The sequence below is a fragment of the Macaca thibetana genome, chromosome 9 (assembly GCF_024542745.1).
Source record: "Macaca thibetana thibetana isolate TM-01 chromosome 9, ASM2454274v1, whole genome shotgun sequence".
Taxonomy (NCBI): Eukaryota; Metazoa; Chordata; class Mammalia; order Primates; family Cercopithecidae; genus Macaca; species Macaca thibetana.
In genome coordinates this window covers 36,338,982-36,360,898 of record NC_065586.1, presented here as the reverse complement: position 1 = coordinate 36,360,898, position 21,917 = coordinate 36,338,982, and positions in this window count along the sequence as shown.

Here is a 21,917-nt window from a genome sequence, read left to right as displayed (position 1 = left end):
CCCCCTATAATGCTAAAAGAACACCAGAGCTTATTCCTCCTAGTTAGCTGTAACTATGTATCATTAACCAACCTCTCCCTGTCTTCTATCCACCTCTCCTTCCCAACTTCTAATAATTACAGTTCTACTCTCTAAGTCTTTGAGCTCAACCTTTTAAGCCCTTACATATAAATGAGAACATGTGATATTTATAGTTCTACACCTGACTTATCTCACTACAGGTAATGTTCTCCAAACTCATCCATGCTGCCACAAATGACAGAATTTAATTCTTTTTTATTCCTGAATAGTATTTTATTGTGTATACATACCACATTTTCTTTACTCTTTCATTTGTTGTTGGACAAAAATGCATTTTTTTGTGGCTTGCAGTAGTCTGTTGATTATCTATATCTCTTCTTTTGAGGACCATTTTATTATTTATTTATTTTATCTATTTACTTATTTACATATTTTTGAGATGGGGTCTCACTCTGTCACCCAGACTGGAGTACAGCAGTGTCATCTCAGCTCACTGCAACTTCTGCCTCCTGGGTTCAAGCGATTCTCGTGCCTCAGCCCCCACAAGTAGCTGGGATTACAGGTGCATGCCACCACGCCTGGCTAATTTTTGTAGTTTTTGGTAGAGATGGGATTTCACCATGTTGCCCAGACTGGTCATTTAACAGACTCCATCTGAAGTCTTTTTTTGTTGTCGTTTTTTGAGATGGAGCCTTGCTGTTGTCACCCGGGCTGGAGGGCAATGGCCTAATCGTGGCTTACTGCAATCTCCACCTCCCGGGTTCTAGCAATTCTCCTCCCTCAGCCTCCTGAGTAGCTGAGATTACAGGCATCTGCCACCACGCCCTGCTAATTTTTGTATTTTTGGTAGAGACAGCGTTTCACCATGTTGGCCAGGGTGATCTCGAACTCCTGACCTTGTCACCTGCCTCGGCCTCCCAAAGTGCTGGAATTACAGGCGTGAGCCACTGCGCCCAGCCTCATCTGAAGTCTTATTGGGCATATTTAACAGGATATGAATCAGTGGAAGACCAAAACCATGTTTAACTTATCTTCTGTGTCTTTACCATGAATCAGATCCCACACATAGTAGATATTTGATAACTGCATCATGAACACTCACCCTCTTTTCCCCAAGAAGTTAAACTTCTAGTAGTACTTACCTTACTGAGCGAGAAGCACTAGCTATGATGGGTAATGATTAATGTCTCCCACTCCATAGAGTCCACATTTAATCATGAACGGATCCACCATTGCCTCTCTATCTTCATAGCTCCAGTCGTACAGCCCCTCGTCTTGCCTGATCTGATCCATTGCAATCATTTATCATCTATTCTCTCTCTCTCTGGTCCTGACTCACTCCACAAAAGTCTCTGGAACTGCTGCCACAGTTTGTCTTCCATGAAGAATATCTCTTAGTCCAAACCCATAGAAAGTACACCACCAATACTAAACCCTAATGTAGACCATAGACTTTGGGTAACTGTGATGTGTCGATTTAAGTTGGGCAATTGTTGAAAATGTACCACTCTGGTGGGGAATGTTGATAATGGGGAAGGCTCTGTATGTGGGGAAATGGGTGGAGTTGGAGGTATATAAGAAATCTCTATGCCTTCCTCTCCACTTTGCTGTGAACCTAAAACGGCTCTAAAAAAAGTTTAAAATTAAATTAATGGATGATTAAAATAGATAAAATTTTATTTTTTTGAGATGGAATCTCGCTCTGTCACTCAGGCTGGAGTGCAGTGGCACCATCTCCACTCACTGCAAGCTCCGCCTCCTGGGTTCATGCCATTCTCCTGCCTCAGCCTCCCTCCCGAGTAGCTGGGACTACAGGCGCCAGCCACCACACCGGGCTAATTTTTTGTATTTTTAGTAGAGTCGGATTTCACTGCATTAGCCAGGATGGTCTCGATCTCCTGATCTTGTGATCCACCAGCCTCAGCCTCCCAAAGTGCTGGGATTACGGGAATGTGCCACTGTGCCCGGCCAAAATAGATGAATTTTCGAATGGGAAAAAAACAACATACTTAGAGGAAAGTGGAAGAAAATTTAGGAAAATATTTATGTAATAGGGAGTTAGAAGTATAGGAAATTTTCATTTCTATGCTCTGAGTTTAGAATAAAGTTGTCACATACGGCCTCATAGGTTGTGCACTGCACAACTCCGGGAGGCCTCATTAGTTCTTTATACCTCCAGCTTGTACAGCCTCCTTTATTGCCCATGGCTTCTAAAAGGCACGTATATCACTCTTGTGTAATGAAACCAATTAATGCAGTTTAAATACATGTTCCTTAAAAATTAGGATCATCCTATTGTCTCTTTTGAAATCTTTCAATGATTTTTCTTTCTCAAAAGGGCAAAGTCTAAATTCCTATCCTTGCAGAATCAAGACCAATTTTAATTTGGCCTCTGAACCTCTGGCCTGTTCTCTCTGTGCTCTTCTCACTTTCTAGCATGCCCTGCCAAGCAAGCTGTCCTTTCACAGCTGAGACACACAGCCCCACATCTCTGTCCTTGCTGTTTCCCCTGCCCACAGCTCTTACTACCTCCTCATCTTTTGAGCCTTGACTAGGATGTCTTCTAGTGATTAATTCTTTTTGGCCTCACTCCCTGCTCTGTCAGCAGGATTGAGTGAGTGCTCCCTTCTAAAGGGCCTCCTATGTATTCTACCACAGGACATAAATACTATTTTCACTTATTTTTCATAGTTCTGTTCCCTAATAAGAGATGGTGGGCCAGGCATGGTGGCTCACGCCTGTAATCCCAGTCCTTTGGGAGGCTGAGGCAGGCGGATTATGAGGTCAAGAGATTCAGACCATCCTGGCCAACATGGTGAAACTTCATCTTTACTAAAAATACGAAAAATTAGCTGGGCATCATGGCACACGCCTGTAATCCCAGTTACTCGGGAGACTGAGGCAGGAGAATCGCTTAAACCTGGGAGGCGGAGGTTGCAGCGAGCTGAGATTGTGCCACTGCACTCCAGCCTGGCGACAGAGAGAGACTCCATCTCAAAATAAATAAATAAATAAAAAGAGATGGTGCTTTTCTTGAGGTTAAATATAATCTCCTTTTGTTCTTTTTTAAATTAATACATCAATTCTCTCCCAGTATCATACATCTGTCCTAGATAGTATGCAATGAATATATGTCGATAGAATTATAAAATAAATGAGGAAACAGAAGAAGAAAGAAAAAAAGAAGATGGCCTGCTTCTATAGCTCACATTTAACCTTGTATTTCACCAAGAAACCCAACACAGAGAAAACGTGTGAGGCATCAGGTAGGCTAACTGGTGCATTTTGATTCAATGTACACTCAAGTTCATAAGTGAGTTTCACGAATGAGATATAGACCTCTGAAGACCTGATATTTTACCAAAATTAACTGAATTTGTATGCAGTGGTGATGATACCGAGGCAAGGCACCCTGAGTGGATCTCAGAGATTAACGATATAGACCCTGGTCGATCCCCCTAAGTTTAAACCGTAGCTCCATTATTAACCATCTAAATAAACTTAGCCCAGCTAAGAAATTTTCTCATTTGTTAATTAAAATGAGTGTCTACCCTCAAAGGTAATTTTAAAGATTTAATTAAACTATGCAATGCCCTTGTCTATTGATATCCATGGTAATTTAATAAAAACATGCAATTGTTGTTATAAATGGATTGAAATAAAATGATTATATCCCACATCCATTTTTTTTTTTTAATGGAAAAACACTTTTACTTAAGCTGTTCATTTCTAGGCAGTAAAAACATGGGAATTTGCTATATTTACTCACAAGATAGAGATATCAGTCTTCCACATTTTTCTTTCATACAAAAGATATTGTGGCTTATGTTTTATTGTTTATCTCATTTCCACATTTTAACTTTAAGTTAACATATTCTGAAGAATGAATATTTTAAGAAAATAATTATGATAACAAAATATTTAATTAAATTAATTCAGCATCTACAAAGAAATTCATTTTCCAACAAAGGATATCTTTCCTAGAAAATATTCCACAAATTTACCAATAAAATTAAGATTTAAAATTAATGATAATTCCTATCTCTTTAGTAGACAAAAATAACATTTGTCTGTGATTTAAACTTCAGATGATAGAGCTTCATTTTTACTGATGTTAGTGTTTTTTTCCAATAGGAAAAATTCCATGATTTCAGAATTTCTACTTAACAATTATTATTCCATCTTAATTCAACTTTGGGAGATGTGTTTAAAATGACAGCAGCCTGCCGGGTACAGCGGCTCACACCTGTAATCCCAGCACTTTGGGAGCCCAAGACGGGCGGATCACGAGGTCAGGAGATCGAGACTATCCTGGATACCATGGTGAAACTCCGTCTTTACTAAAAATACAAAAAAATATTAGCCGGGCTTGGTGGTGGGCGCCTGTAGTCCCAGCTACTCAGGAGGCTGAGGCAGGAGAATGGTGTGAACCCGGGAGGCGGAGCTTGCAGTGAGCCAAGATCGTGCCACTGCTTTCCAGTCTGGGCGACTGAGACTGAGTCTCAAAAAAATAAAAAAAATAAAAAAATGACAGCACCCTGAGGAGCAGATGCATGTATGTCTAGAAATCTGGATTCCTGTGGTTTTTTTCAATAGGAAAAATTCCATGATTTCAGAATTTCTACTTAACAATTATTATTCCATTCCTAATTCAACTTTGGGAGATGTGTTCAAAATGACAGCAGCCTGCCAGGTGCAGTCACTCATGCCTGTAATCTCAGCACTTTGGGAGGCCAAGATAGGTGGATCACATTGCTATGCAATAAATGTGACATGACATTAACCAAGGTTTGTTTCCCCTTTAATATTATGGCTATGGAATAAAATTCTTTATCAATAGCAACCCTTCAGTTCATTGAGCACTAATTAGCTTATAAATTCTGATTTACACTGTAAAACCTTACACAATACCCAGGGAAGTCTTGCTGTTTATTAGTCTGTTCTCACACTGCTAGAAAGAACTGCCCAAGGCTGGGTAATTTGTAAAGAAAAGAGGTTTAATTGTCTCACAATTCCACATGGCTGGGGAGGCCTCAGGAAACTTTCAATCATGGCAGAAGGTGAAGCAGGCACATCTTACATGGCAGCAGGCAAGAGAGCGTGTCAAGAAAGTGAAGAGGAAAAAGCCCCTTATAAAACTATCAGCTCTCGTGAGCACTCAGTCACTATCATTAGAGCAGCATAGGGGAAACAGCCCCCATGATCCAATTACCTCCCACCAGGTCTCTCCCTCAACACCTGGGGATTACAATTTTAGATGACATTTGGGTCGGGACAAAAAGCCTAACCATAGTACTGTTGTTTAGGTAGACACGTTCAACGATTAGTTGTCTTTCCTGTATATTGTCCATTTATAGCTTCATCAAATGGTTTCTTCCTCTAGCTGATTTATTTGTATTATGCAGTTTGCTAAACCACACTTTGGCTCACTTAGACTTCCAGAAGCATGTCCTTCTTGCTAATGGACCTTTTTCCTGCAACTGTTGAAGAAATATTCCAGCCAAATGGGAAGAAGCCCAGAGCACCTCCCCTTAGGCTAACTCCTGCCTCTGCTTTTCCTGCCTGGGTCAGTCAGCCACAGCTTGAAATTCCTGAGGTTTTGCAAAATGTCCCTTTTAGTCCTTGAAGAGCTATTATTTTGTGAAACAGTTCCCAATTTAGCTTAGGCAGAACAGTGGTCTAGAGATGTGCACCACAGAGTGATTTTATGTATAAGGATGTGTGAGGGAAACTGTCTTAAACTACATCTTACTTGACGCATACATGGAAATTTACATGTACTTTGCTATATTATAGATTCTGAGAAGTTCTGCAGTAAAGAAACAGGTTTAACTTTGTGAAGTTTTCTAAATTCTTTCACTAGTTACTTTTGTAGCATCTGTTATTATGCATACACTCCGAGAAGTAGAGGCTCTAGAACATGTGGGAAGCCTGCATTTTTATATTTTATCCCAATTGGATAAACCACAAATCCGTGGTTAAAGAGAAGGCATTATTTAAATGCAGAAGCTTGTGTATCCAAGAACAATAATTCAAAGAGGAAGTCAATGAGTGCTTTTTCTGAAAAATGGTCACTTCTAAAACAAAACACATCCCCATTTTAGAGTTAATTTTTGTGTTTATATAATCACTCCAAATGAATTGAAGGGAGCACAGAGAGTGTACCAACGTGTTAAAAATATCTTTGTAACTCTAAAAGATGTGGTCACAGATATGTTTTATCAAATCATTCAGGAAAAGAAAGGAAAAAGATGGACTTTTATTGAATAAATGAAAAAGGACATGAGTGTGTAAGCAAATGCAAATGGAAGTAATCAGATAAACCCAAGTGCTCCTGCTTGTAAAGACAAAAGAAAAAAAATAAGTTAAATATTTAGGTGGCCTTACCTTGAAAGCATATTTCAATGCTCCATTTCTGACAACTTACCATAAACCAAAGGCGAAAGGATAATACTGCCTGTCTAATTTTAATTCCATGTTTGAATGAGGCAGAACTGGAGATTTGCCAGCAATTGCTGCAAATCTTTTTCCATTCATAGTGTTTCCCCTGGTCATTTATAAAGGCAAAACATATAGAAATAGGCAACAGGAAGCAGATATCAGAAAATGCAGGAAGTACTTATTGAACAGGAAAGATTGAAGGAAATTGATTGTTTTTGTTTAGTTTTCGTCTTCCATGGTGTTCCTCTAGGTATGAGGCATCAGCAGTCATGAAGGAAATAGATTTGTAATTGCAGAAGAGTTATTGTTTACATAGTGTTGGCATTACATTTCATTTACAACATATTTATTTTTAAAAACAGAGATAATCATTTTCCTGAATTGAATACAGTTTGCAAAAAAATGTGTCTTATAGGACCTACAGATTTTACTGAATTTTTTGGAAATTAACATAAGGAAGAAAAATTATATCTGAAAAGATGGTAAGACTTTTATGTCCTGGGTTGTATAGCCTGGGTTTTAACAAAAGATTGTCACAGAAGAAATGAAAAGTATTTAACTATGACCATATTTTGAATATAAAATCTCTGTCATCTAAACAAGATAAACTCGGGTGATGAAAGGTATTTTCACCATTAGAGAAATGATTTTCAGATTAGAAGAAGATTGAATTTGTTACGATATTTAGAATTACATTTTTACTTTTGTCATTTAATATGTGAATATTCTTCTTTGTTAATTATCCCCAATGTTTACATAACCAATCATCAGGATAGTATGTGATCCATTTCACTCATCTCAAGTAGAGTTGGAATTTTAAAAAATATGGTGTTTTTGGTCGGATGTGGTGGCTCATGCCTGTAATCCCAGCATTTTAGGAGGCCGAGGCGGGCGGATAACCTGAGGTCAGGAGTTCGCGACCAGCCTGACCCACATGGAGAAACCCCATCGCTACCAAAAATACAAAATTAGCCAGGTGTGGTGGCACGTGCCTGTAATGCCAGCTACACAGGAGGCTGAGGCAGAAGAACCAGTTGAACCCAGGAGGCGGAGGTTGCAGTGAGCCGAGATGGAGCCACTGCACTCCAGCCTGGGCAACAAGAGTGAAACTCCATCTCAAAAAAAAAAAAAAATTAGGTGGGTGTGGTGGCATGCACCTGTAGTCCCAGCTACTCGGGAGGCTGAGGCGGGAGAATTGCTTGAACCCAGGAGGTGGAGGTTGTAGTGAGCCGAGATTGCACCACTGCACTCCAGCCTGGGCAACAGAGCGAGACTCCATCTCAAAAAAGAAAAAAAAAATGGTGTTTTTGCCCCCACATAACCACTTTAAATCTGTGAAATTGACTAGATTTTCACATACCTGATTTGGTTTCTGGCCCCCATAAGGCACAAATTGTCAAGTTGTATAGTAAAGAGCCGAAAAGAGTTCTGCACTGGAGTCAAGGGTGTCCAGCCCTAAATACAGGAGTTTGGACATAACTTCCTGTGACTCAGTGTCATTCTCTGTTGGTTCCTGCAACACGGGGGGAAGAACTGTAGCTTGGAGTCAGGTAGCCTTGGGTTTGCATTCTAGTTCTGCACCTACCAACCATGTGACTTTGGACAACTTAAAAATTTATCAAGCAAGCTTTGGATTTCTCATCTGTGAAATGAGGACAACAGTGTCTATCTCAAAGAGTTGTAGTAAAAATTAAGTGAGAGAATGGAAAAACCAGTTTGCATAATGTTTGGTACATGGCTAGTATATCTTTACTTGTATTGGCTTCAAAACTAGGACATTTCGTGTCTTAGTCTATTTGTGCTGATACAACTAAATACCACAAAACAGATAATTTATAACAAGTAGAAATGCATTTTCTCATAACTCTGGAGGTTGGGAAGTCCAAGATCAGGTTGCTGGCAGATTCTGTGTCTGTTGAAGAAAGCTCTATCTCCTTCCAAGATGATACATTGTTGCTGCCTTCTCCAGAGAGGAAGAATGCTGGGCTCTCATACTGAGGAAGGCAGAAGGGCAAAAAGAGCCCAACTGTTTCCCTCTAGCCCTTTGATAAAGTGGCTGATCCCATTCATGAGAGTTCTGTCCTCTTGACTTAATCACCTTCCAAAGGCTTTACCTCTTAATACTATCACATTGGGCTTTAAGTCCCAATGTCAATTTTGAAAAGAGCATGAACATTTAAACCACAGCATTTGGCAAATGATATCTATCTTCTCTTCTAATAATAGCAGTAAGTTTCCAAAATCTTAGGAATTAAAATATAAGCAATTGTCTCACAATTTATTTCCTTGGTTACAATTCCATATTTGTAAATGGGGCCAGAAGAACTTGCCAACTATCAGCCAGTGACTAGAAATTCTCTCCTCAAATTCAGCCCTATATGAGCAATTGAACTGGACTCACTGAGTCTTGCTTTAAAGAGTATAAAATTATATCCAGTTTCACGCATGCCTCACCCTTGGGATTAGGGCTTTGTCTCTCCAGAATTCTCCAGTTAGAATGCAATTGTTTCCATGGAGTTAACATTAATCCATTATGAGATATTGGCTTATTACGTGTTTTTCAGATTTCTTTTCATCATGATATATAATTAAAATTACAGTGAGACTCAGAACAATAAAGTTTGATGGAGGCAGGAAAATTCCAAAGGGAAAAAGCATTAACAAAATAATGTAAGCCAAATGTAGTTAAGGCAGCCAAGGGAGAATGACCCATAAGAGGCAGAATAACTGAAAAGAGGGAATTGAGGTGCCAAAGAAAAATCATCTTACTTTTATTTGGCCTAGAGTGAGCTCTGAAATAAATATAACTGTTAGGAATGAACAGCTGAGTTGAGAGAGAGAGACAGAATAGGGATAGGGAGTGAGAGAAAGAGAAGTTTTTCTACTTACCTCACTCCCTAGGATATGCTTTTATCATCAGAAAAATGTATAGAATTAGCTTTAACATTTTTCGTATTTCCTTTGTTTCACCTTGTCTCTCCTGAGATTATGTTATGAATCACCAGGAGAATTAAAAAATAATAATCTCAATGGCTAGACATGTAGACTTGCACAACTGAAGGTGACTTTGTGCTATTAAAGCTAGAACTGAATCTGGATCCTATGCTGTTACTTGGTGGGATACTTTTAAGGTTTAAATAAAGAGTGGGTCTTGAACAACTCGCATCTTTCAATGAAAGCAGTTATAGCCTCTAATTTAAAACAGAGAATAAAAGTATTAGGCCAATGTGTTTTGTGTTACACACAATCATATTTTGTTCCCTAAATTATTCTAGAAGACAAACCAGCCTGCACCCTGAGAGTGACATGGTGAAATATTTATGTTGTCACTGGATTTGATTATTAAAGTCTTGCTTTTTTTTTTTTTTTCTCTTCCTGCAGGCGGGTTGTTTGTTTGTGAATAATTCTGTGTAAGTGGCAGACCTGTGGCTTATTTCTAGTAAGGTCACAGCTGAAGACTGCAGTGGCATGATGTCGATTCTATTTTCTGGGTTGTGCTTTGAATAGATTTTGTTCTGTGGAGCATTTATTAGGTAGACAAGCGTTTTTTTAGCGATCTGCTCCCATGGCTCAAACTCTTGCCTCTAGCTATCTTTTAAAGATTCTACAAATCTTTTGCCTCTGGGCTCTTCATGCTTGTTTGTGACTTTCAGAAAGTTTTCCTGCAGATAATTTGTCTTCTCTGAAAATCGATAACAGTAGATTATTAGATAATGGCACCAACTGAAAAAGCTCTTGTTAAGGTTAAAGCTACATCAAACAAGCAACACAAAGCAAATTATTGTGTCTTTAAAATATTTTTTCTCTCATACATGACTACATGTGGCTTATCAGCTTTGTATTTCAGCTGTTTTTCTGCATCAAAATTAAGTTTCTTACTCATACTTAAATGTAATGAAAAGCAGCAGCTTAATTTTAGAGATTCTTTAAAATGAAGTTTCCCCTTTGTCTCTCTCCTTTTTTTTTGAGGACTCTCACACTGGTTTTTGTTTGTTTCTCGAACTTCTTTCTTCAGTTTCATGTTACCGCTCTCTTTTTCTTGGCCTTTTCTTCGAAGATGAACCTTAGCTTCCCTGGATTTTATATCCTCTCTATTGGTATTTCATACTTGTCTTCTTTTCTTTCCATATGTATGTATGTATGTATGTATTTTTGAGACAGAGTCTCGCTCTGTCACCCAGGCTGGAGTGCTGTGGCGCGAACTCCCTTCACTGCAAGCTCCGCCTCCCGGGTTCACGCCATTCTCCTGCCTCATCATCCTTCCTAGTAGCTGGGACCACAGGCGCCCGCCACCATGCCCAGCTAATTTTTTTGTATTTTTAGTAGAGACGGAGTTTCACCGTGTTAGCCAGGATCGTCTTGGTCTCCTGACCTCGTGATCCGTCTGCCTTAGCCTCCCAAAGTGCTGGGATTACAGGCGTGAGCCACCGAGTTCGACCTCCTCTTATATTTTTAAAATGTCACTATGGCCTATATTATTTAAATTATGTTCTTTAAATTGATAAATTCTAACTATAACTATTCAGTATTTTATCATTTCTGTTTTATAGTTGCCTATTTTAGGTCACATCTTTCAGTCAATATTTTATCTATTATTACAGGTTATCCTTCAGTTTCCATATATTTGCACGGGAGTTTTATACTAACATTGAAATCATCTGAAAAAAATTTCAATATGACTTTGATAAATAAAGATTGCCAGTTTTATTACTTCCAATACAACTGATAACACAAACAACTTTATAAGGAGATTATCAGGAAAGTGGCGTTATTTTTCACTAGATATCCTTAAGGGTATTGATGAATGAAATAAGATCATGTTCATTTGAGAAATGCAAATCAAAACCACAATGAGATACCATTTCACACCAGTCAGAATGGTGATTACTAAAACGACAGATTGGTGAGGTTTGGAGAAAAAGGAACACTTTTGACTGGGTGTGGTGGCTCACGCCTGTAATCCCAACACCCTGGGAGGCCGAGGCGGATGGATCGCCTGAGATCAGGAGTTTGAGATCAGCCTGACCAACATGGTGAAACCTCCTCTCTACTAAAAATACAAAAACTAGCTGGGAGTGGTGGTGGGCACCTGTAATCCCAGCTACTCGGGAGGCTGAGGCAGGAGAATTACTTGAACCCAGAAGGCAGGGTTTGCAGTGAGCCAAGATCTTGCCACTGCACTCCAGCCTGGGTGACAGAGTGAGACTTTGTCTCGAAAAGAAAAAGAAAAGAAACACTTTTACGCTATTGGCTGGAGTGTAAATTATTTCAACCATTGTGGAAGACAGTGTGGTGATGCCTCAAAGATCTAGAGGCAGAAATGCCATTTGACCCACAACCCTTTTACTGGGTATATGCTCAAAGAAATATAAATCATTCTATTATAAAGATACATGCACGTGGCCAGGCGCGGTGGCTCAATCCTGTAATCCCAGCACTTTGGGAGGCCAAGGCGGGTGGATCACGAGGTCAGGAGATCAAGACCATTCTGGCTAACACGGTGAAACCCCATCTCTACTAAAAATACAAAATATTAGCTGGGCATGGTGGTGGGTGCCTGTAGTCCCAGCTACTTGGGAGGCTGAGACAGGAGAATGATGTGAACCTGGGAGGCAGAACTTGCAGTGAGCCAAGGTTGTGCCACTACACTCCAGCCTGGGCGACAGAGCAAGACTTTGTCTCAAAAAAAAAAAAAAAGATACATGCACGCATATGTTCATTGCAGCACTACTCACAATAGCAAAGACATGGAATCAACCCAAATGCCCATCAATGACAGACTGGATAAAGAAAATGTGGTACAGATACACCATGGAATACTATGCAGCCATAGAAAGGAAAGAGATCATGTTCTTTGCAGGGACACAAATGGAACTAGAAGCCATTATCCTCAGCGAACTAATAATGGAAGAACAGAAAACCAACCACTGCATGTTTTTACTCACAAGTGGAAGCTGAAAAATGAGAACACATAGACACATGGGGGAACAAACACACACTAGGACCTGTTGGTAGCAGGGTATGTGGGAGGAGGGAGAGCATCAGGAAGAATAGCTAATGGATGCTGGGCTTAATACCTAGGTGATGGGTTGATCTGTGCAGCAAACCACCATGGCACAAGTTTACCAATGTAACAAACCTGCACATCCTGCACATGAATCCTGGAACTTAATATAAAAATTGAAGAATAAAAAAGAAACAAAGAAAAGATAATGTGCATTTGTGTACAGTTATGTACAAAATTAATAATTCACTATATGTAGACCACACATCTGTGTTTTAATTAACTTATTTTTATAAATAGTAATTAGCTTCTACATGTTCTTTTAAACTTTTAAATAAGATATTTTTTCATTATTAGAATTCACATCGATGTAGTTTTTCTTTTCTTGAATGTCTGTAAACTGGGTAAAATTCTTCCATTGATACAGTTCTCACATGTCTGCAGTGTTTCAGCATCTGTAGCAGAGACTTCCAGATAATTCAACTGGCTTCCTCTTTCCTGGGTCACGCTGCTAGACTATAGTTCCCAGTAAGTGAGCCCATGTGTCCGAAATGTGAGCAGAAAGTATGTAAGTCATATCTAAGCTTCTCCCTCTCACCCCAAGAATGGGACTTCCCTTCTGGTATAAAGAATGGAGGCAACCCCCAAACAGAAATTGCAAGCCGTGTTTTGAAAATGAACTTACAATGTAGAAGGAGTCTTTGTTTCTTCTCCTGAGTGGAGACCTACTGAAACATGAACATTCATATGATTTATGCATACAAAAGACAACTTCATTGTGTTGGGCTGTTGATATTATAAGGTTTGTCTGTTACAGAAGCTAAAGTTACATTAAATAAGACAAAATCCCTTAAATCGCATTGCTGGGACAAAATAAAGAAATACAGAATGGCTTGTTAAATATAAATTTTAAATAAGCAACAAGCAATGAGTAATTGGCATTTTTTAGTATAAGGGTGTCTTATACAATATTTAGAATACTTATACCAAATAAGTTCTTAGTTTATCTAAAATACAAATTATTGCATATTTTTCTCTCTAAATCTGACACCTGCACCCCCAAAAGAGACTGTAATAAAAATATTAGAACTTGGAGAACATAGATTATGTTTTTGCTTCTTTTACCCCACTTGATTTTCTAGTGCTATTTTAGACACGTAAGAAACACTCAATGCTCTTCTATTTCAATGCCATAGTTTAGTACAGGAAGGAGATAACATTATGGTAAAATGTTCACAGATATTATGCTTCAAACCTCATTCAGCATCAACAACTTTCAGATATTATTTGTTAAAACAGAAGTTGCTTAGAGTGTGTGCTAAAAAATATTGACTAATAAAAAATTACCATTTCTATTTTCTCATTCTTGATTGCTAAAAATATTTTGGTGACTTCTTCCTTTTCATATATGTAATCTCATTGCATTTTGTGCTAAATTCATTACATTTATTGTATAGTTGATCTCTCACTTACCTGTTAATTTACTTACATCATGTTTCATTTTTGATAACAGTATCCCATTGGAAGCCTGGAGTCAAACCCTGCTTGTCTTCTATGACAGTCTAGAATGCTGCTGATCCTTCATATTGATAAATGTTGGCTATATTGAGCAAATTCTTAGAATCTTTATGCGCCCTACCCATGCCAGGTGAAAATCTATGTGTGTGTGTGTGTGTATGTCTGTGTGCATGTGTGTGTAAGATTCGTAATATTATTACCACCAGTTTAGAGATAAGAAATTGAGGCATATAGACCAGGTTTGGTGGCTCACTCCTGTAATCCCAGCACTTTCGGAAGCTGAGGCAAGTGGATCACTTGAGGTCAGGAGTTTGAGACCAGCCTGGCCCACATGGTGAAAGCCTGTCTCTACTAAAAGTACAAAAGTTAGCTAGGCATGGTGGTACATGCCTGTAATCCCAGCTATTCAGGAAGCCAAGGCACAAGAATTGCTTGAACCTGGGAGGTAGAGGTTGCAGTGAGCCGAGATCATGCCACTGCACTCCAGCCTGGCAACAGAATGACAGACTCCATCTCAAAAAACAAACAAAAAAAGTTGAAAATTAAGTAACTAGGCTGGGCATGGCGGCTTATGCCTGTAATCCCAGCACTTTGGGAGGGTGAGGTGGGTGGATCACGAGGTCAGGAGTTTGTGACCAGCCTGGCCAATATGGTGAAACTCCATCTGTACTAAAAATACAAAAAATAGCTGGGTGTAGTGGCACCTGCCTGTAGTCCCAGCTGCTCGAGAGCCTGAAGCAGGAGAATCGCTTGAACCTGGGAGGTGGAGGTTGCAGTGAGCCGAGATCGTGCCACTGCACTCCAGCCTGGGCGACAGGGCAAGACGCTGTCTTGGAAAAAAAAAAAAAACAAAAACAAAAAAAGAAGTTAAGTAACTAGTGGAGGTCACCATCAGCACCAAGATGACTATGTGTTAAATAAGTAGATTCTAAGCAGTTACAATGTAACAGAAGCAAAATGTCAGGATTTAATTCATTTTGCATATATTATGGAGGGAGCAGCCAGGATCTGTGTGCAGTACAAAAAAACCCCCCTCCGATCAAAGATGTCATGGTGCTGCTCTGCTCTAAGTGCAGTTGGTGAAGGGTGCACCAGGGCGGGTGGAGACAGCGGCAGGCTTAGAGTCAGAGGACACATTTGAGCTACAACTTCCATTTGGTGGTTGTGTGATGAGAGCATATCTCAGTGTATCTGAGTCTCAGTTTCCTTTTCTCTTGAAGCAAGAGAATATTCAATTATGCAAATAGTTTTTGCACTCTTAAATGATTTCCATCCGTCTTGTTCAGATGTCTTTGAAGAAATCTGCAGAAATCTGCAACCTCCTAATAAAGTGCTTTTTCCAGTGGAACATTTTACATTTTCTTCACACAACAATGTGTGAAAATACCGCTGCAGAGCACACTCATAGCTATTATCATGACAAAACCACATTTTTGACATAGAAAGTGTTAATGTCTGGTGAAAGAGTAAAAGAATCTTGGACTATAAAGAAAATCTACAAGTATTCGTGACATACATTAGAAATATGTTCACCAAAAAAATTAAAATAACATTGACACCTAAAATGGAAACTTCTAGTTGATTGTGGAAATTACTTAAGGGCCCTTTGACCCTAGATAGTGCCAAATGTTATACCCTCAAAAAAAGCCATTAAATTGCTTATGTCTTTCTTTTGATGTGTTCATTTTTGGCTACAGTTTTTTCAATATGTCAATATTTGGCTACAGTTTCTCACCTAAAATGTCATAATTCAAAAGAATTACTTTTTTAAAAAACTGTGTCCCTGCTATAATATGTTTTCCATTTGTACAGTACTTCCCTAGGCTGTAGTAACTAAATGATGAGGGTCCACATTTGGTCAACCTATTGGTTGATTTCTTATTTTGGGGGGAGGTACATATTTCTAGCGGAGACACTATAGATATTACTTTTATTTACTTATAACTCATGTGCTCCGAATACTTCGGGTAGACAGGGATTTATTACCAGGCAGGATGTAAAGTTCTTGAAAGGGCTAAAGGAGCAGACCCCACGCTTGCTTTACAAGAACTGCTCTCAGGCCAGGACTCACACTGCCTCTGTGACCAGGAAAGCAGCTGCTGCCACTGGAGGAAACTGCCTGGTCAGGGAGCTGCTGAAGACAGATTCACAGTGACTCTGCCATGGCTGTTTTCTCATATGGCTGCTTTAGGACCTTCCTCCTCCTCTCTGTCTAACTTCGCTCTGAATTCAATTCTCTCAAATAGTGTGTCTCAGTTTGTGCTGCTATCACGGAAGTCCACAGGCTGGGCAATTTATAAAGATCAGAAACTTATTTTCTCACAGGTCTGGCTTCTGGGAAGTCTGAGATCAAGGCAGCAGCAGCTTCCGCATCCGGGGAGGGTTGGGTCTCTGTGTCCACGATGGTGTCTTGAACTCTGCATCCTCTGGAAGGGAGTAACGCTGTGTCTTCCCAGCTTTACTTTACTAACTAACTACTTTAACTTTACTAACACTTTACTTCCCAGACAGAAGGCAGGGGAAGTAAACAGGAATGGCCTCCTTGTGTCAAGCCTCCATATAAGGGCACCTAACCCTACTCATGAAGGAGGAACCTTCATGACCTAATGCCCTCTTAAAGGCCCCACCTCTTAATACTATCACATAGGCAACACCTAGATTTTGGAGGGGACATATTCACACCATAGCAAAATCTAAGTCATAATCAGGCCCTAACTGAAAGGAAGTCTAAGAAACAAGAATAACTTTCTAGGCTCTGGAGGGCAATATACAGTAGACCAGGGTTTCACACCCTCAGTACTATAGATATTTAGGGCCAGGTAATGATTTCTTGTGGAGAGCTGTGCCTTATAAGATGACTGACCCACTACACATCAGTATCCCCTGACTCTGACAGCTAAAAATGTCTCCAGACATTGCCAAATATCCCCTGAGGAACAAATTATCCCAACGGAGAACCACTGCAATAAACAGTGCTTTGCATTTTACAGATCACACCACATTAGACAGTTATAAGGTCAATCTTTTAAAAATATATAAAATAGGAGTAGAATATTATAGTGTATATATTATACAATAAAACACATGAATCCACACATAATAGTGAAGTATAGTTTCATAATATTTTTAATTCTGTCAATGTGTATGTGTGTTTTTACAGGGCTGAATGACCAATATATTTCCTATTGTGAATATCAGTGTATTTCATACTGTTTGTAATAGTCAAAAAGTTTGCAAATAACTTGATTAGAGCAAGACTGGAATAAAAAAAGAAGAAACTAGTTTACAGTATACTTAACAATACTTTTTACCCTAAGTATGAACAAAACACTCAATATTTTCTCCACCGATTGCTCTGTGTCATCTATATAGCATTCAGTGGTCTTGAGCTTACCCGTCTAATCTTTTATAACCTCTCTTGCATGGGATGGATGAAAGATCTATTAACCCACAATTTTTACAAACTCAAGTATTTTCTTCACTACACATTGACAAGATTATATGAAATGAATACCTCATAAAAAAATAAATTACAGAGCTTCATCTCACCTTATCCTTCTGGCTAAAACAGAAACCATATTGTTAAAGGGTCTTTGTGGTGTTTTTGACTCATAAGCAAAAAAGCAAACATTCTCACACAAATTAAATCAGATTCTTCAGACTTTTCAGCAAATAATCTTTTAAACAGGCCTTTAAAAAAAAGAACAACGAAGCTAGCTTTTATGCATAAGACAAATATGCATATTGATGAATGTGCACCTAGGAACACATCTGCAAATACCTGAGGATAAGCCACAATACATACAATCTGTGCACAAAAGATAAACATGGGAATAATTAGAGGCCAGTCTATCTTGTAGGATAAGCTATGGCTATTGCACAAAGACAGAATAATGTTCAGAGGAGAATATAAATCAGGTTTATTGGATAGAATTTTGTAAACACTAAATATTTTTTAAAATAAAGCATTTACATTGAATACATCCATTAATACTTGTTCATGACTAAAATGTTTTAATCTCTTAAAGTGTTTTGAAATTTCACACATCTCACAGGAGTCCAGGGTTAAACAAAATTTGTATATTATGACACTTTTATTGAAGACAAAATGTCTTACTTATGCTAATGCATGATTAAACTTTATATTACAAAAATAAAACAATTATCTTGCAAATTCACCTAATGATTCTTCCCCAAGGAAGTTGTTAGCTTCTACATGGTTTACTTTAAGGTTCAACAAAAATATCCTAATAATACTAAAGTGGTAAAGTTCAATTTACAGTGTTTACCAATGAAAATTTCTATAATTTGTTAGTGACATCAGTTATACATTTAACACAGTATATGCATCAAGATAATTATTCTGAAAAGAATATTTTGTTATGAACAAGCTCTAATTTTTGACCATCAGAGGTTTTACATCATTCTTTTGTTTTCTTCTTGAACTTGTATTACCATCCTACTACTCCCACAGAATTTTATCCTAATCTATTATTTTTATTGATTCAAAATATTTTAGTGATTACTCTATGTGATGGTTATTATTGAGTGTCAACTTGATTGGACTGAAGGATGCAAAGTATTGTTCCTGGGTGTGACTGTGAGGGTGTCGCCAAAGGAGATTAACATTTGAGTCAGTGGACTGGGAAAGGCAAACACACCCTCAATCTGAGTGGGCACCAGCTAATCAGTTGCCAGAGAAGCTAGGATAAAACAGGCAGAAGAATGTGGAAGGACTAGACGGACTGAGTCTTCCGGCCATCATCTTTCTCCTGTGTGGGATGCTTTCTGCCCTTGAACTTCAGACTCTAAGTTCTTCAGCTTTTGAACTCTTGGACTTACACCAGTGGTTTGCCAGGGGCTGTAGGGCCTTTGGTCAGACTGCAGGCTGCACTGCTGATTTCCCTACTTTTGAGGTTTGGGGACACGAACTGATCCACTACTGGCTTCCTTTCTCCTCCACTTGCAGAGGGCCTATGCTGGGACTTTACCTTGTGATCCTGTGAGTCAATTCTCCTGAATAAACTCCTTTCATATATACATCTATCTTATTAGTTCTGTCCCTCTAGAGAATCCTGGCTAATACATTGTATTCTAGCCTCTGGAAATAATGTGTATAAATTTTATCCAGTGATCATATGACTCTGTAGTAATAAAAGAAATAGAAAAGCAAAACAAAACAAAATAACCTTCTTTTGGGTTGAGTTAGTATTACAATTATTTTTGGCACTCAATTTATTTAAAAATAAATGTATTACAAATTTTGATGAGTAATTTATAAAAGAGAAAAAGATCACTGGAAAGACATTTCTCAAAGTCTTGATTCCATATGACTTGCTTGTTCAAAGTCAACCTTGGATTCCTGTTAGCTGTGCTAAACAATCCTAAAAGGTTTAATGACCTTTTCTTCCCAACACAGAAATTCCTGACTTGTATGGTCTTGCATGGAATAAATCTATCTGTGTTGCACAGCCCCCATGTTGAAACCACCTTGACAGAATTCACTGAATGCCAGAATTTCTCGATGACTGCATTTGTCACCAGATCCTAAAGCCTCACACTTTGCAAGTTCATGTGTTAGGCCTCAAGGGATTCCAGAGTGAAACACTTCCATGCTAGGGCTTGCTTTATGGCCATATCATCAAGTCTTGGCATGAATTTTTATCAATGGAAGCATTTTTCCTCGGTGTTTGCCTCTCTCTCCCTACAATGTGTTCCTTTAACACATTCTCTTCACAAGAAACTTTCTGCAATTGTAGGAAAAGATTTGCTGTCAGTTGACTGAGGCAGGACTGTAAATATCACTCCATAATTTCAAGTGAGAAAGATGAAATTAGAGCCATTTTCTACTTTGTCTTCCCTCTTGGGGCCAGTTTTAAGCAATATTGTGAAATAAATTTTCAGCAGCTCCCAGGATTCCACTTCTGACTCTTGCTCTGTGGTCATAAACACAGCAACTTCTTAAGTTTTATTTTATAACTCTTCAAGCAAGTCAGTGATTTAGAACAGAATACCTAAGTTAACATACATTGTCAATGCATTCAAGGAGTGCTGTGGCATGAATCTAGACGTAGAGATTGAATAATTGGTGCTGTCTTGTTCTTTGCTACTTTAGATCTTGTGGTGGCGTAATTGATGCTGTGTTTATTGCTGGCTGCTTTGGTCAGGTTCCTGGTGCCCATTTTATCCCATAGAAATGAGGTTATGGCAGATCATTGCTAGTTCTGTAGGGAATGCTTTAGTTCTTGCCAGCCAAAATTTTGTCATAGCCAGGATCACTACTTGATGATGCCAAATTCAGGAAATTAACAAAAACTATGATTGATAGACCAAATGAATATTATAATTTCTATTACCATTTTGGTTGGATGCTTTGCAGTTGTGTGCTATTAAAGTTGTAATTAAACTTCATCTTCTCAGACCACTTGACTGTTCTACTATGTCAGTAACTCTCATTCCTGGAAGAGATGTGAGTAGCTGTGCAGAGACCCAAGGAGTTTAAATTTCTGGGTGGTTAAAAGAATGAGTCACTTTATCAGAGCCTGATTATTTCTGAATCCTGAAGGGCTTCTCTTATCAAGAAAGAAAGTCTCTTACGCGTAACATCTCCACCCTGGAAGGGGTCGGGGTGGGGAGGCTTACCATCTAGCAAATATTTTTTTACATGATTAGAGAACCAACTTCTGGTAGTGTGTCTTCAATTATGTTAAATCATTTACTTTATATAGTTTAATTAACAAAATTTTTTAAATGCCAGGCAAACTTCTAGACATGGTGAAGATAGAGAATATTAAAAATGTAGAAAAATGTAGAGTGTCTAGGGCCTTTGAAGTACTTGCAAATTCATCTAGGAGACAGGTCATAAAATATGGAAAATTTGAATAGTGCACAATCTATTAGGTTGGTGCAACTACTTTTTCACCAACCTAATAATTATAACATGACTCAACAGTGGGAGGAATATAACTAGTGAGTATAGTCATTCACTAGTTAATTGCCAAATGGAAGATGCTGTCAGTTACTGCTTTGACTCAACTTTGAACTAACAGGCTGAATTAACCATCGTATCTATCCAGTCCTTTTTGATGACTAGAATACAGGCACAGTAGACACAATACATGTTAAAGAATGATGTCATGTGCACTTGTCTATTCTGTTACTCCGTAAATGATGCTGTTTTTTGGCTGATAACCCTAACTTCTCAACCCAGCTCTGGAGTCCCTGTAACAAGAAGATCCCACTGGTTACATTAAAAAAAAAAAATCTCCTTAGCATCCAAGTCCAGATTTTAGGGCACTCATGTCATGATTCTTTTGATGAATGAATGCTACCTGTTAGACATCAAATCTGAACAGAAGAAATGCTTATTAACACTTTTTTCATTTGGGCTTTACTTTCCAATATTGAAGTACATAGACTCTAACGAAGGATCAAGATATAATGCAGCAAAAACCCTATGAGTTTCTGTTTCTTCTTTAAGTGAAATTATCAAACCCTGGTCGAAAATTAGGAAATGGTATAAATCTCAGGAAGATTTTCACAATTTAAAACACAAAGCATTTAAGGTCATGTCTGTGTGACACCAAAATATTGGGTGGAAATTTCAAATGGTAATTTGGACACACACACACACACATTATATATGTATATTATATATATATGTTAATAAAACATACATACATGTTAATAAAACAGACACTAATGAGTCTGTCAGAGTGATGTTTCTGGTGTGAAAACTAGACTTTGGTACCTTTGATAGTTAATCTACTCTACTCATTAGGAACAATCTTCTGCAAAAACAAGGTAAAATTTACATATAGTATATTTATAAAGGCACTATTAAAATAAAGATAACTGAGACGGGTAACAGATAATATTGTCAACAATCACATTAATAAAAATTAAAATTTCTTAGGGCAGGTCCCTAAAAAAC